This window comes from Doryrhamphus excisus, linkage group LG21 (assembly GCF_037039965.1).
Source record: "Doryrhamphus excisus strain RoL-2023G ecotype Guam linkage group LG21, RoL_Dexc_Guam_v1.1, whole genome shotgun sequence".
Taxonomy (NCBI): Eukaryota; Metazoa; Chordata; class Actinopteri; order Syngnathiformes; family Syngnathidae; genus Doryrhamphus; species Doryrhamphus excisus.
This window is the reverse complement of record NC_136377.1, coordinates 8009934-8022670: the sequence shown is the minus strand read 5'-3', so window position 1 is coordinate 8022670 and position 12737 is coordinate 8009934. Positions and strand designations below refer to the sequence as shown.

Genomic DNA, 12737 nt, shown 5'->3' with positions numbered 1-12737 from the left:
TGCACAGCGGTCGAGTGGTTAGCGCGCAGACCTCACAGCTAGGAGACCAGGGTTCAATTCCACCCTTGGCCATCTCTGTGTGGAGTTTGCATGTTGTCCCCGTGCATGCGTGGGTTTTCTCTGGGTACTCTGGTTTCCACATTCCACATTCCCACATTCCTAAAACATGCTAGGTTAATTGGCGACTCCAAATTGTCCATAGGTATGAATGTGAGTGTGAATGGTTGTTTGTCTATATGTGCCCTGTGATTGGCTGGAAACCAGTCCAGGGTGTACCCTGCCTCTCACTCAAAGACAACTGGGATAGGCTCCAGCACCCCCACGACCCTCGTGAGGATAAGCGGCAGAAAATGAATGAATGAATACATGCTGTGATCATGCAAGAACAAGTACATTGATGATAACATGTAATACTTGACTGGAATGTCTTTCCGAAGCGCATTGATTTCACTGACCTATTGATCAGAAGTAACTTTACATACACATCCTTCCTCCAGGCAGAATTGGGCAAAATTCCACAAAAAATACAGTTCCCCTCTAAACATGCACCCACCTGGGTGTCAAATATCAAACAACGTGTGAAAGGCTTGTCTAGGAGCCACGAGTCCTGATCTACCATATTAGCACTAGTATACATTACTGTTGGACTACGCGGTTTATTTTGTTATCACAACAGGATGTAGTGCACGTGGCTGTTATTTTGAAGGCTGGAAGTGTGTTGTGTGGTTTGCTAAAAGAGACACGCTGACATCCATGTATACACACGGTACATGAATGCAGCCATTTTAGTCACATCGACTTCCTTGATTCTGACTGCTTATCGCAGTTAAAAAAAATCAAGAATAAATGATCGCTGTTTTGTGGTTTACTATGGCTTATTATTAGACATATCTAAGCAAATGCAATGCAATAAATGAGGGATTACTCAATGTATATTTTCTTAATTATATAGTAAGTTGCGCCTGACTATAGGTTGCAGTACCAGCTATACCAGGGGTGGGCAAACTTTTTGACTCGCTGGCCGCGTTGATATGACAAAATTTACGGGGGGGCAGACTATATATTTTACACGTAACAGTCCACCTGGTATTATTGTATCTGTAAAATTGTCATGCAATCTGCTTTTATTATTTTGTATTTATATTTAAATATTTTAAAAATAATAAAATATTATAATAATTACAATAAAATTAAAATAATAATTATATTAACCTTATGTAAAATATGCAAATATAACAATAATATTATATAATTAATATAATAATTAGCATTAATATAATAATTATAACAATCATAATAGTTCTAATAATAATTATAATAATCTAATAATAATCTAATAATAATTATTATTATTATTAATATTATGTGCTTGTGTCCCTTTTTTCAGGAGCACTTTGTAAACAACAGACCATGTCAAAAAACGAAATTGATAAAACCATCAAAAGGTTGGCTCAGGCCATGATGCCAGGTTGTATGTTGAGTTTAAATGAAATACTTTGGAAAGATTGGGTGGGCCGGATGTGGCCTCCGGGCCGTAGTTTGCCCACCCCTGAGCTATACTCTGAAAATATGCTTCTCATTCAAGGAAATGTAGTCCAACGGCCGTCCCCAGACCAAACCAAATACGTGCACAACATTCAGAGACCATTCATAATACTCACTTCTAAAAACCTTAAATTTTAATCAACAGCAATGATCCCCCAACCCCAAAGTTTATACCAATCTAGTTCCAACAGCTTGTTTTTAACCAATCAGCATTCCACCAAAAGGTCATTTCAGCACATCAGCGTGCCAAGTGATGCTTTGTTAGAGAGGCAGTCTCTGGCAAATTAAAGGCTGCAGATGGAGCAGCCTTCAGCTGGCTTTAGGCAGTCAATATTCTATAAAGGGAAATACAGGCTGAACTAGAAGCAATTATGGTATTGTGTGTGTGTGTGTGTGTGTGTGTGTGTGTGTGTGGACATTTCTGCCTGTTGGAAAAATGTATATAATTGGTTGGCTATTTCTCACGTTCGTTGGCTTTCTGTGGAGAAATGGGATTATTCATGTTGAATTACACTTACAAATTGTGTCAGTTCAGCAGTATTAAGCAATATTGAGAGGGGGAGGTTTTCTGAATATCCTGAACTCCTATTTCAATGCCAGAATAATGCATGTTGAGGGAATCATTGTAACTCAACTTCCTCGAGCTGACGTTATGTGCTTCTTTCGACAACAAACTAATTGAGTAGCACACTCCATTTTGTTTAATACGCTTCTAGATACAGTCAGCATGCATATAAAATTATGAATTTAAGTACAATGACCATTCCTCGTTACTTTTGTCAGTCATTCCCCCAAATGTCACCACTGACAACCCTGGCAAAGCAGAGGCAGATGTGTGGGGAAAGGAAGAAGGAAGAGGGAAAGTTTTCCCAACGCCAGATGGAAGAACAGTTGGCACCTCTCTCATTACAGTGGGGATGGATTTTATTTGTACTTCTTTCATGGCAGTGACACACGCTGAAAGTCACACAAACACATACAGAGCCTCCCCTACTCCACTTCACCTTCCCCTCATCGTTGAAGGAAAAGGACTCTCATCTGGAGTGGAGAAGGGAAAGAAGGGAAGGAAATAAGTCCAAGGGTGGTGATGTTTCATGCTTGAAACAGGGGTCACTTTATTGGTAGTTGGTCTGAATGGTGAAACCATGAAGTCGAATAATGTTACTTTTCCTCGGTTGTTTTTCAGTTGTTACTTTTCTTCACCTTCATATCAACAGGTCTGTAAAAACTGCCAGCCACTACTAGCAAACATAATATCTTCTCCCACTGGATTTACGCAAGGATTCCGTATGTTCATACATACTTGACACTCAGGTATACCAGCTTGCTTGTTGATTAGCTTAACTTAGCTTAACTTTTTGCACTTGATTACTTCTACAAAGCGTATAAGACTGGGTCTTCTAACTGTGTGGCCTGTGTGCTAACCATTTTCACTTCACTTTTTCTACATTTTGTCATGTTACAGCCTCATTCCAAACTGAATTAAATTAATCTCTTACCTCAAAATTCTACACAAAATACTCCATTATGACAATGTGAAAAAAGGTTTTTTTGACATGTTTTGAATTTATTAAAAATAGAAAACAAAAAAATCACATTTACATAGTAAGTATTCACAGCCTTTGCCATGAAGCTCAAAATTGAGCTCAGGTGCATCTTTTTTCCACTGATCATCCTTGAGATCTTTCTACAGCTTAATTGGAGTCCACCTGCAGTAAATTCAGTTGATTGGACATGATTTGGAAATATAATAACTGTCTATATAAGGTCCCACAGTTGACTGTGCATGTCAGAGCACAAACACCAAGCATGAAGTCAAAAGAACTGTCTGTAGACCTGCGAGACAGGATTGTCTTGAGGCACAAATCTGGGGAAGGATACAGAAACATTTCTGCTGCTTTGAAGGTCCCAATGAGCACAGTGGCCTCCATTATTCGTAAATGGAAGACCTTTGGAACCACCAGGACTCTTCCTAGAGCTGGCCGGCCTTCTAAACTGAGCGATCGGGGAAGAAGGGCCTTAGTCAGGGAGGTGACCAAGGCCCCGATGGTCACTCTGTCAGAGCTCCAGCGTTCCTCTGTGGAGAGAGGAGAGCCTTCCAGAAGGACAACCATCTCTGCAGCAATCCACCAATCAGGCCTGTATGGTAGAGTGGCCAGACGAAAGCCACTCCTTAGTAAAAGGAACATGGCAGCCCGTCTGGAATTTGCCAAAAAGCACCTGAATGACTCTCAGACCATGAGAAACAAAATTCTCTGGTCTGATGAGACAAAGATTGAACTCTTTGGTGTGAATGCCAGGCGCCATGTTTGGAGGAAACCAGGCACTGCTCATCACCAGGCCAATACCATCCCTACAGTGAAGCATGGTGGTGGCAGCATCATGCTGTGGGGATGTTTTTCAGCAGCAGGAACTGGCAGACTAGTCAGGATAGAAGGAAAAATGAATGCAGCAATATATAGAGATATTCTGGATGAAAACCTGCTCCAGAGCGCTCTTGACCTCAGTAGACTGGTCATGTACCTTGACCATATAGACAGTAGACATTAGCACACAGCCAAGATCTCAAAAGATTGGCTTCAGAACCACTCCGTGAATGTCCTGGAGTGGCCCAGCCAGAGTCCAGACTTGAATCCGATCGAACATCTCTGGAGAGATCTGAAAATGGCTGTGCACAGACGTCTCCCATCCAACCTGATGGAGCTTGAGACTTATTGCAAAGAAGAATGGGCAAAACTGCCTAAAGATAGGTGTGCTAAACTTGTGGGATCATATTCAAAAAGACTTGAGGCTGTAATTGCTGCCAAAGGTGGATCAACAAAGTATTAAGCAAAGGCTGTGAATACTTATGTAAATGGGATTTTTTTGTTTTCTATTTTTAATAAATTCAAAACATGTCAAAAAACCTTTTTTCATATTGTCATAATGGAGTATTTTGTGTAGAATTTTGAGGTAAGAGATTAATTTAATACAGTTTGGAATGAGGCTGTAACATGACAAAATGTAGAAAAAGTGAAGCGCTGTGAATACTTTCCGGATGCATATATAGACAAACAACCATTCACACTCACATTCATACCTATGGACAATTTGGAGTCGCCAATTAACCTAGCATGTTTTTGGAATGTGGGAGGAAACCGGAGTAACCGTAGAAAACCCACGCATGCACAGGGAGAACATGCAAACTGAACCTGAGTCTCCTAGCTGTGAGGTCTGCGTGCTAACCACACGACCACCGTGCAGCCAACCTCTTTAGTATTGTTTCATTTAATTATTGGATTTAGTCTTTTACTCCTGTATTTTATTCCTTCTAATGAACTCGGAGTATGCTCACAGAGGCAGACTGTATGACTGACAAAAATGTCTCACTCCGTTCATGCCATTGCTCTATAGAACAAACGCGCCAATGTGCTGAAACCGATGCTGCCTTTTTGTAGGCGAGGAAAACAGACGCGCGTCAATGCTGCAGTGTGAGAAAATGTGCGATCGTGCCACAATAGACTGTTGTTATTTTCACCACTCACATTAGCTTTTATAATCAAGTTTTGAATAAATAACCATTGCAAACCCTGGCTATCAAACTGCTGTCAAACTGCATCTCATGTCTGGCTGGAACTGCAAGGTGACATTGTGTCACCACTGAATAATGTTCTCTAATCAAAATACATTGGTTCTCATTGTATGGCAGATGTGTCAGTCAAATTGGAGGAAACAGCAGCAGTCTATTGTCAGGTGTGGAAATGATATGATGAAGTGGCGAGAGAATGACAGGGAGAAAATAGGGGCTAATATGAAGAAACGCGTGTGACAATGTGTGTGTGACAACACCGAACCTAATGATGTGTTGATATTTAACTGCATTACATAATTTAGATTCCCATTGCACAGCCGTCAGGAAGTCAAATCTTCCATTCACATAAAATGACCATTTGAAAGTAAGGAAACATATGCATCTAAAAAAAAAGTCGGGGTGATAGGCTAGACTTGCAACGTGATATGATACCATGACTGCTTCTCAATAGATGAAGGCTGAAGAGAAATCATTGTTCAGCCACCCTAATGCCTTTGGATGTAATAGGCTATTAGATTCCTGCTTTATAGTGTGAGCACTGCAGTAGTTACACCAAACTGTCGAACAGATCTAGCTTATTCAAGCTTGGACACCTAATGAGAACAATGACCTTGTGTTCCATTTGGAAGCGTTGGATAGTCTGTCTATTTCTGCACCTTTAATCACATCCATCTTTAAGTATTCCCCCCATTTTTATTATCTTCCGTTTGAATTTCCTCCCAGCATGTTTAGCCATCCTTTCAGGCCTCTTGCCTTATTCTTCCTTTGGGTGTATCCCGTTGGCCGCTGCACAAGCATCCTAAATACAATTACAGTCCACAGCTGAATGGAGAGGAAAGGTCCGCTGGGATATGTGGAAACAGTAAATGGTCAGGAGGCCTGGACTGAGGAGGGAACAGCAAATCCCTAATTCAATTGGCTGAACCTCGGCAACAAGCCTCTGGCGACTCCTCCTGTGGAATCAGTGGAGTCAAACAATGTGGCTCAAACCGCCTGAGATATTTTCATTCATGCGCACACACTCACAAATTGACACAAATGCATAACATTTCCCCTGCACATTGTTTGCTTCTATTCATAGTACAATTCTATATGGAGGAGGCACGCTACTTGATATTGGCCACCTGGCAAGTAGCATGTACATTATATTTTTCAATATACAGATATATGGATTTATGAGTTTATTTTATTATTACTGTTTGTGCAAGTACTGTATCTAACTACTTTTTGTGTTTGAGGCCATACTGAAAAAACGATTAAAATGGTAATAGTAATACATAATTGGGGGCGGCATGGCGGTCTAGTGGTTAGCGCGCAGACCTCACAGCTAGGAGACCAGGGTTCAATTCCCACCCTCGGCCATCTCTGTGTGGAGTTTGCATGTTCTCCCCGTGCATGCGTGGGTTTTCTCCGGGTACTCCGGTTTCCTCCCACATTCCAAAAACATGCTAGGTTAATTGGCCACTCCAAATTGTCCATAGGTGTGAATGTGAGTGTGAATGGTTGTTTGTCTATATGTGCCCTGTGATTGGCTGGCGACCAGTCCAGGGTGTACCCCGCCTCTTGCCCGAGGACAGCTGGGATGGGCTCCAGCACCCCCCGCGACCCTCGTGAGGAAAAAGCGGTAGAAAATGAATGAATGAATAATACATAATTGGATTATTACAAGAAAAGATGAAAATAAAAGTCAGAATATTCATAATAAGTCATAATTACATAATAATGAAGCTAAACATATTTTGTTAATAAGAGTACAAAAGTAAAGTATTGGTTTTCCTGATATGAATATCTAATATAAAAATGTATAATTTTACAGGAATACAGGTAATTGTATGAAAATAAAATTATAATGTTCCAAACATGAACAAAGCACCATGATGTTTTTTTTTAATTGACCCTCAGCAGATTCTAAAAATATATATATTTTAAATATAAATAAATAAATAAATAAATAAATATATATATATATATATATATATATTGTAAAAATACAGGAGAAAAAACAGAAAATATTGAAAAAGCAGCAATTTTACAATAATACAAATTAAGTCTTAAGAGAGTCAAGTCATAATATTAAGATAAAATAGCATAAAATTGAATGTTATTTCAATTTTATGCTATTTTAAAATAGCTATTTTATGCTATTTTTATGCTATTTTAAAATAGCATAAAATTGAAATATCATCATTCAATTTTTCAAAATTTCAATTTTATGCTATGATTTTATTTCTATTATTATAAAATTGCTGCTTTTTCAATATTTTCTGTTGTTTTTATGCTATTTAATGCTATTTTAAAATAGCATAAACTTGAAATATCATCATTCAATTTTATCTTAATATTATGACTTGACTCTATCATGTGTATATATATATTTCATCATATATATTTCATCAAATGTTGAGTACATCAAAACAAAGTTTACATTTTTGGAATATTAGGTTGGGAAAAAATATATAATATACAGTATACAATAATAAAATAAAATGACTACAATAAAGAGCAAACAGTGGACACCACACCCTGTGAGTTTTCACTAAGTGGCCAAGTTTGGGCACCCCTGCGCAAGAAGAATGCTAAGAAAGCCATGTTTCATTTCCCATGACTCTTCATCACCTGTGTCATCGATGCGGTCGCCTGTGTCGCCCCATGCTTGTGCAAATAGCAGCATTAGGCTCCATACCATTGGAGATAATTGGAACAAAGTGGAGGATCGATACAGAGGGCACACGCAAACACAGCAGTATAAACAAGCACATCTTCACATACACTTTGTGTGCTGGCTGGGCCGCTGCAATCAATACAAGTCAGAGGCAGGATTTTCCTTTGCATTCCTAACACACACTGCCGAGCATTGACCACACAGATAAGTTTTCTTCTTTGTCTAACAAATTAATTGGGTTTTTTTCAGCTCCACTTCTCAAAAAGACTTCCCCAATTTGAAGCCAAGAACTTGCGGCTATTACAAATATTCTGGTGTGCACGTAGCACGGAGGGATGTCCATGCATTACTGTGTGTGTTCTGCTAAATATGAGAGCTTCTCTTAGGGAAAAGTGAGAGCAGCCAGCTGAAACTAACATGCGGCTCTAAGTGGAAGCATGCTGATGGGTCTAAGTCGATGTGTGCTGATGTAGGAAGTTACTACATCCCATTAAAGCACGCATGATGTTTGATCACAGACTCCAGTCATCCGTTGTTTGTTGTTTTTCCGCAGGACAATAACTCCAAATGCCTTCTGTAATAAGACGGAAATGGGGGCAAAACCATGTGTGCTACTTGGTCGCAACTAGCAGAGGCGGTAGTTGGGAACTTAATCGTTCTTTTATGCTAGGAGCGAGGAGTTTCAACAGGTTTAAAATCTTTGAAGTGTGCACCAAGTTGAACCAAATGTCAATTGGACAATTGGAATTGGAATCCACTGCAATCCATTGGAATCCACTGGAATGTAATGGCACGAGCCAAGTTGAGCCAATTATGCTAGGAGTTTCAACATGTTTAAAATCTTCGAAGTGTACACCAAGTGGAACCATATGTCAATTGGACAATTGGAATTGGAACCCACTGGAATCCATTGGAATCCACTGGAATGTAATGGCACGAGCCGAGTTGCGCCAATTATGCTAGGAGTCCACTGGGCTGGCACCAGTTGGTGCCAGTTCGCGCCAAAGATTATGTGATTGGCGCTCAGTGGCCTGCTGTGGCGCTGAATTATTTTCACTCAGCATGTTGCCATGTTGCCGTTAATTCGGCTACACGCCAGTCACATAATCTTTTGTGCAAACTGGCAGCAACTGGCGCCGGCCCAGTGGACTCCTAGCATCTTTGGCTCATGCCATTACATTCCAGTGGATTCCAATTCCAATTGTTTGCAACATTTGGTTCCACTTGGTGCATGCTTCAAAGATTTTGAACATTTTGAAATTTTCTTGCTGCCAAACTCATTTTTTGCCGCCGTTACGGGCCACCATGAGCCAGTTGGGAAGCAGTTTGAGCCACTGCACGCCACTAGGCACCTTATTAGCCACACAAGGCGCCACAGCAAATTGCATTGCCGCAAACTGGCACCAGCTGGTGCCGGCCCAGTGGACAGAAACCGGAAGTCAGCTCTATCCCCAGTTTATAATGTCATCAGCAGTTGACTCTGTAGTTCGTTGTTAACTGACAGTTACACCACAAGTCTCAAAAATGATAACATAAACATGTTTTTATTGTTTCATAGTTTTAAACAATTTTACATGAATATGAATGATGAATGAAAGGGATAAAATTGAAGTTGAAGTTTTGAAGTTGAAATTGAAATTTGCTTTTACCTTCACAAAAGAAAGGACAGATATGCTATGGAAGCCACCTTCTTGTTTTGCCATTAGTTATTTCTTTAATTTGGTTGTGTTCCGCACCTTCTTTATCAAAGTTGGCACTTTTCTTTACCTCCATTTTGGGTTATTTTGTAGCCATGATCAAAAGAAAAGCAGAGACTTCGGTATTGAATTCAAGACATAACTCATGTTAAAACATAAAGGTGGTGTCCGTGTTGATCCCGCCCCCACATTGTCTTTCTCAACTACGTATTCAATGAAAGTAAACTTAACCTTACATTTTTATTCATCCCACTCTTTCATTATTCATATGCATTTAGAATATTATTGTATACTATAATTGTAAAACTATGGTTTCAATTTGAGTACGCTGGGGTTAGAGTCGGGCCTTAACAACTTTAACCGAGGTTCCACTGTAGTTTCTTAACGTCTTAAGAAGCACTTTGTTATGGCCTATAAGTCCTGTTTCTGCCCAATATATAAGTTGTGCACAATGATAGAGATTGTCAATGCTGATCAGTTTGGTATTTATTTCAACCGCATTAATAACCAAGCAACGGCAGCACGCTATATAATTTAGTAATGTTGCCAACAGCCAAACTCTCATTATTACATAATTAATATTGGGATTTACTGAATACCTTGAAAGTTACAAGAAAAATGAAGAAGTGCCTGCAAGGAGAAATCATTGAGCTGAAATGATGAAAGCTTAAGAAAAGTAGGATGGAAGTGGGGAGAAAATGAACAACTGGAATACTGTTGGTGTGGAGTGCGGCAACGGGGGAAGGCGCACAATGCCATCACTCTTTCAGCACAAGACAATAGCATGTCAAATTTAGAGCCATACATTTTGCCTTTATCATATACTTAATTCAAAATAAAATTGCATTTTGCCTATGCTTTAGGCAAGTGTTCTTATCAAGTGAATGGGAGCTACAATGCAGGCTTACATTAGCTGTTCTACTCTAGCAGAATAGACGCAGTGAATGTGTTGAATAGAATCAATGCATAATAACCACATATTGCAGGAAAAAGAACCAATAAGGGAGCTATAAAGGCAGACTGATGGAGGATGAGGAATCAGTGAAATAATGTGTTAGAGATTTGCTCAAAGACCAGGGAAAACATTCTCCAGAAATTCATTTTATTTGACGATGAACGACAGGAGTTGCCTCGGAGGGTTTGCAGGCGCTGAGTACATTACTTTATGGAGGGAAGGCGGACGAGAAGGACAAATAACATGGCGAGCCAAGCAGTCTCTGTTATTGTGAGGCGATGTCGCCTGTCAGTGGATATTGTGGAATGGAAGGCACACACTAAAAGTTTGTTTGCCCGCATGATTTCCACTCGTTTCATCTGGACTGTGTAAAAATCCACTCAGACTTGTTAAAATTCAGCTGGAGGTGAAGGTCCACACAGTAGATGTCAGCCAGAAGTCAACTCGACAAGCCGGAACTTTGCCTTGACTGTCAGGCGATTGAAGAGTTTAGTGCAGTTGGAGAAACAGCGGAAGAAGTTTTTTTGTTTTTTTTTTTTTTAAAGGGGGAGTCACAGTCTATCAGTTACATGTGAAGAAAAAGTAAGATGGGGCCCAGGACGGAGACCTGGGAGCCTCCAGAGGAATACAGATAGAGAGCAACATTTATGGTTATGCCACTAGTTTTTAACCTTTGGAACTGAAAGATTTTTAATATCAACATTGGACAAAAACGGTGTCTTTTTCTTCGTCATTGTTCACTTCAGATTGAGTATTGTTCAAAGGACAGTATTTAATTATTGTTTAGTAGAACTTGTAGGGTACTAATGCAGAACATAATTGGAACATGTATTGGGGAACACATTATGGGAGTCTGTGACCATGCATTGTTTTATGTTTTTAATAATTGTATGCTTCATTCAGCGATGGAAGATGCATGTCTTTGGGCAAAAAACAGATACTTGGTAATGGTTTCATTTGATTTGAACATCACAGAAATCAATTCACAGTCCCACATGTCCAAAAGGAGTAGAAAGAAGCAAAGCTTATTACACCCCCACCCATATGTAGCCATATGTTTCATACATATAACCATCAAAATCATGATGTATAATAACGAAATAAACATAACATGACTCGTTCAAGACTCTTCTTCCCTGTATTTTGCAAACATTTATTACTTGAATTTGCTCAACAATCAATAAAAATAATATATATGTATTTTTTTTTTTGGGTCCATGTTGCAGTTTCGGGCCACTTGTGTTTGTGTGTGAGTGACAGGAAGAAAAGCTCTGACTCTAGGGGGAAAGTATTTTGCCACCACGTGTTGGTTTGCATATATTAATCTCCAGAACTTGAATATAAGACAACTTGTCTTTTTCTGTCTTTTACAGCCCTATATTTTGATTTCTGGCTGCATGAAGGACGAGTGGTTAGCGCGCAGGCCTCACAGCTAGGAAACCCGAGTTCAATTCCGCCCACGGCCATCTCTGTGTGGAGTTTGCATGTTCTCCCCGTGCATGCGTGTGTTTTCTCCAGCTTCCTCCTACATTCCAAAAACATGCTAGGTTAATTGACTCCAAATTATCCATAGGTATGAATGTGAGTGACAGGAAGAAAAGCTCTGACTCTAGGGGAAAAGATCTTTGCCAACATGTGTTGGTTTGCATATATTAATCTCCAGAACTCGAATATAAGACAACTTGTCTTTTTCTGTCTTTTACAGCCCTATATTTTGATTTCTGGCTGCATGGCGGCCTCACCGCTTGGAGACCCGAGTTCAATTCCACCCTTGGCCATCTCTGTGTGGAGTTTGCATGTTCTCCCTGTGCATGCGTGGGTTTTCTCCGGGTGCTCCGGTTTCCTCCCACATTCCAAAAACATGCTAGGTTAATTGGCGACTCCAAATTGTCCATAGGTATGAATGTGAGTGTGAATGGTTGTTTGTCTATATGTGCCCTGTGATTGGCTGGCGAGAGGTGTACCCCGCCTCTCGCCCGAAGACAGCTTGGATAGACTCCAGCACGCCCGTGACCATCATGAGGATAAGCGGTAGAAAATGAATGAATTTTGATTTCTGTAATTAGTATGTTTTTTCCCCAGTGATTGACTGCTACATCATATAGTTCCAGAGCTTTAAAGTTAGCTTTTGACTTCAGTTCCTGAGTGTCATTGCATGCCCTAAAGGTCTACGCGATATCCGGCATATTCCCTCAGGTGCGAGTTGACAGGTGTGATTGTAGCGATTGAATACTTCCGTCAGACGATGCAAACATACCTCATTCATGAAATCCCAACGGTTTGCTTGCTACCAACTTTATATATGCA

At 40.0% G+C, this 12737-nt stretch overlaps 1 protein-coding gene across 3 annotated transcripts in view; it reads left to right on the top strand.

Annotated features, from left to right (window-relative positions):
• cadm2a (cell adhesion molecule 2a) overlaps window positions 1-12737 on the top strand; it is a 200807-nt gene that overhangs the window by 116705 nt on the left and 71365 nt on the right. The window lies entirely within an intron of this gene.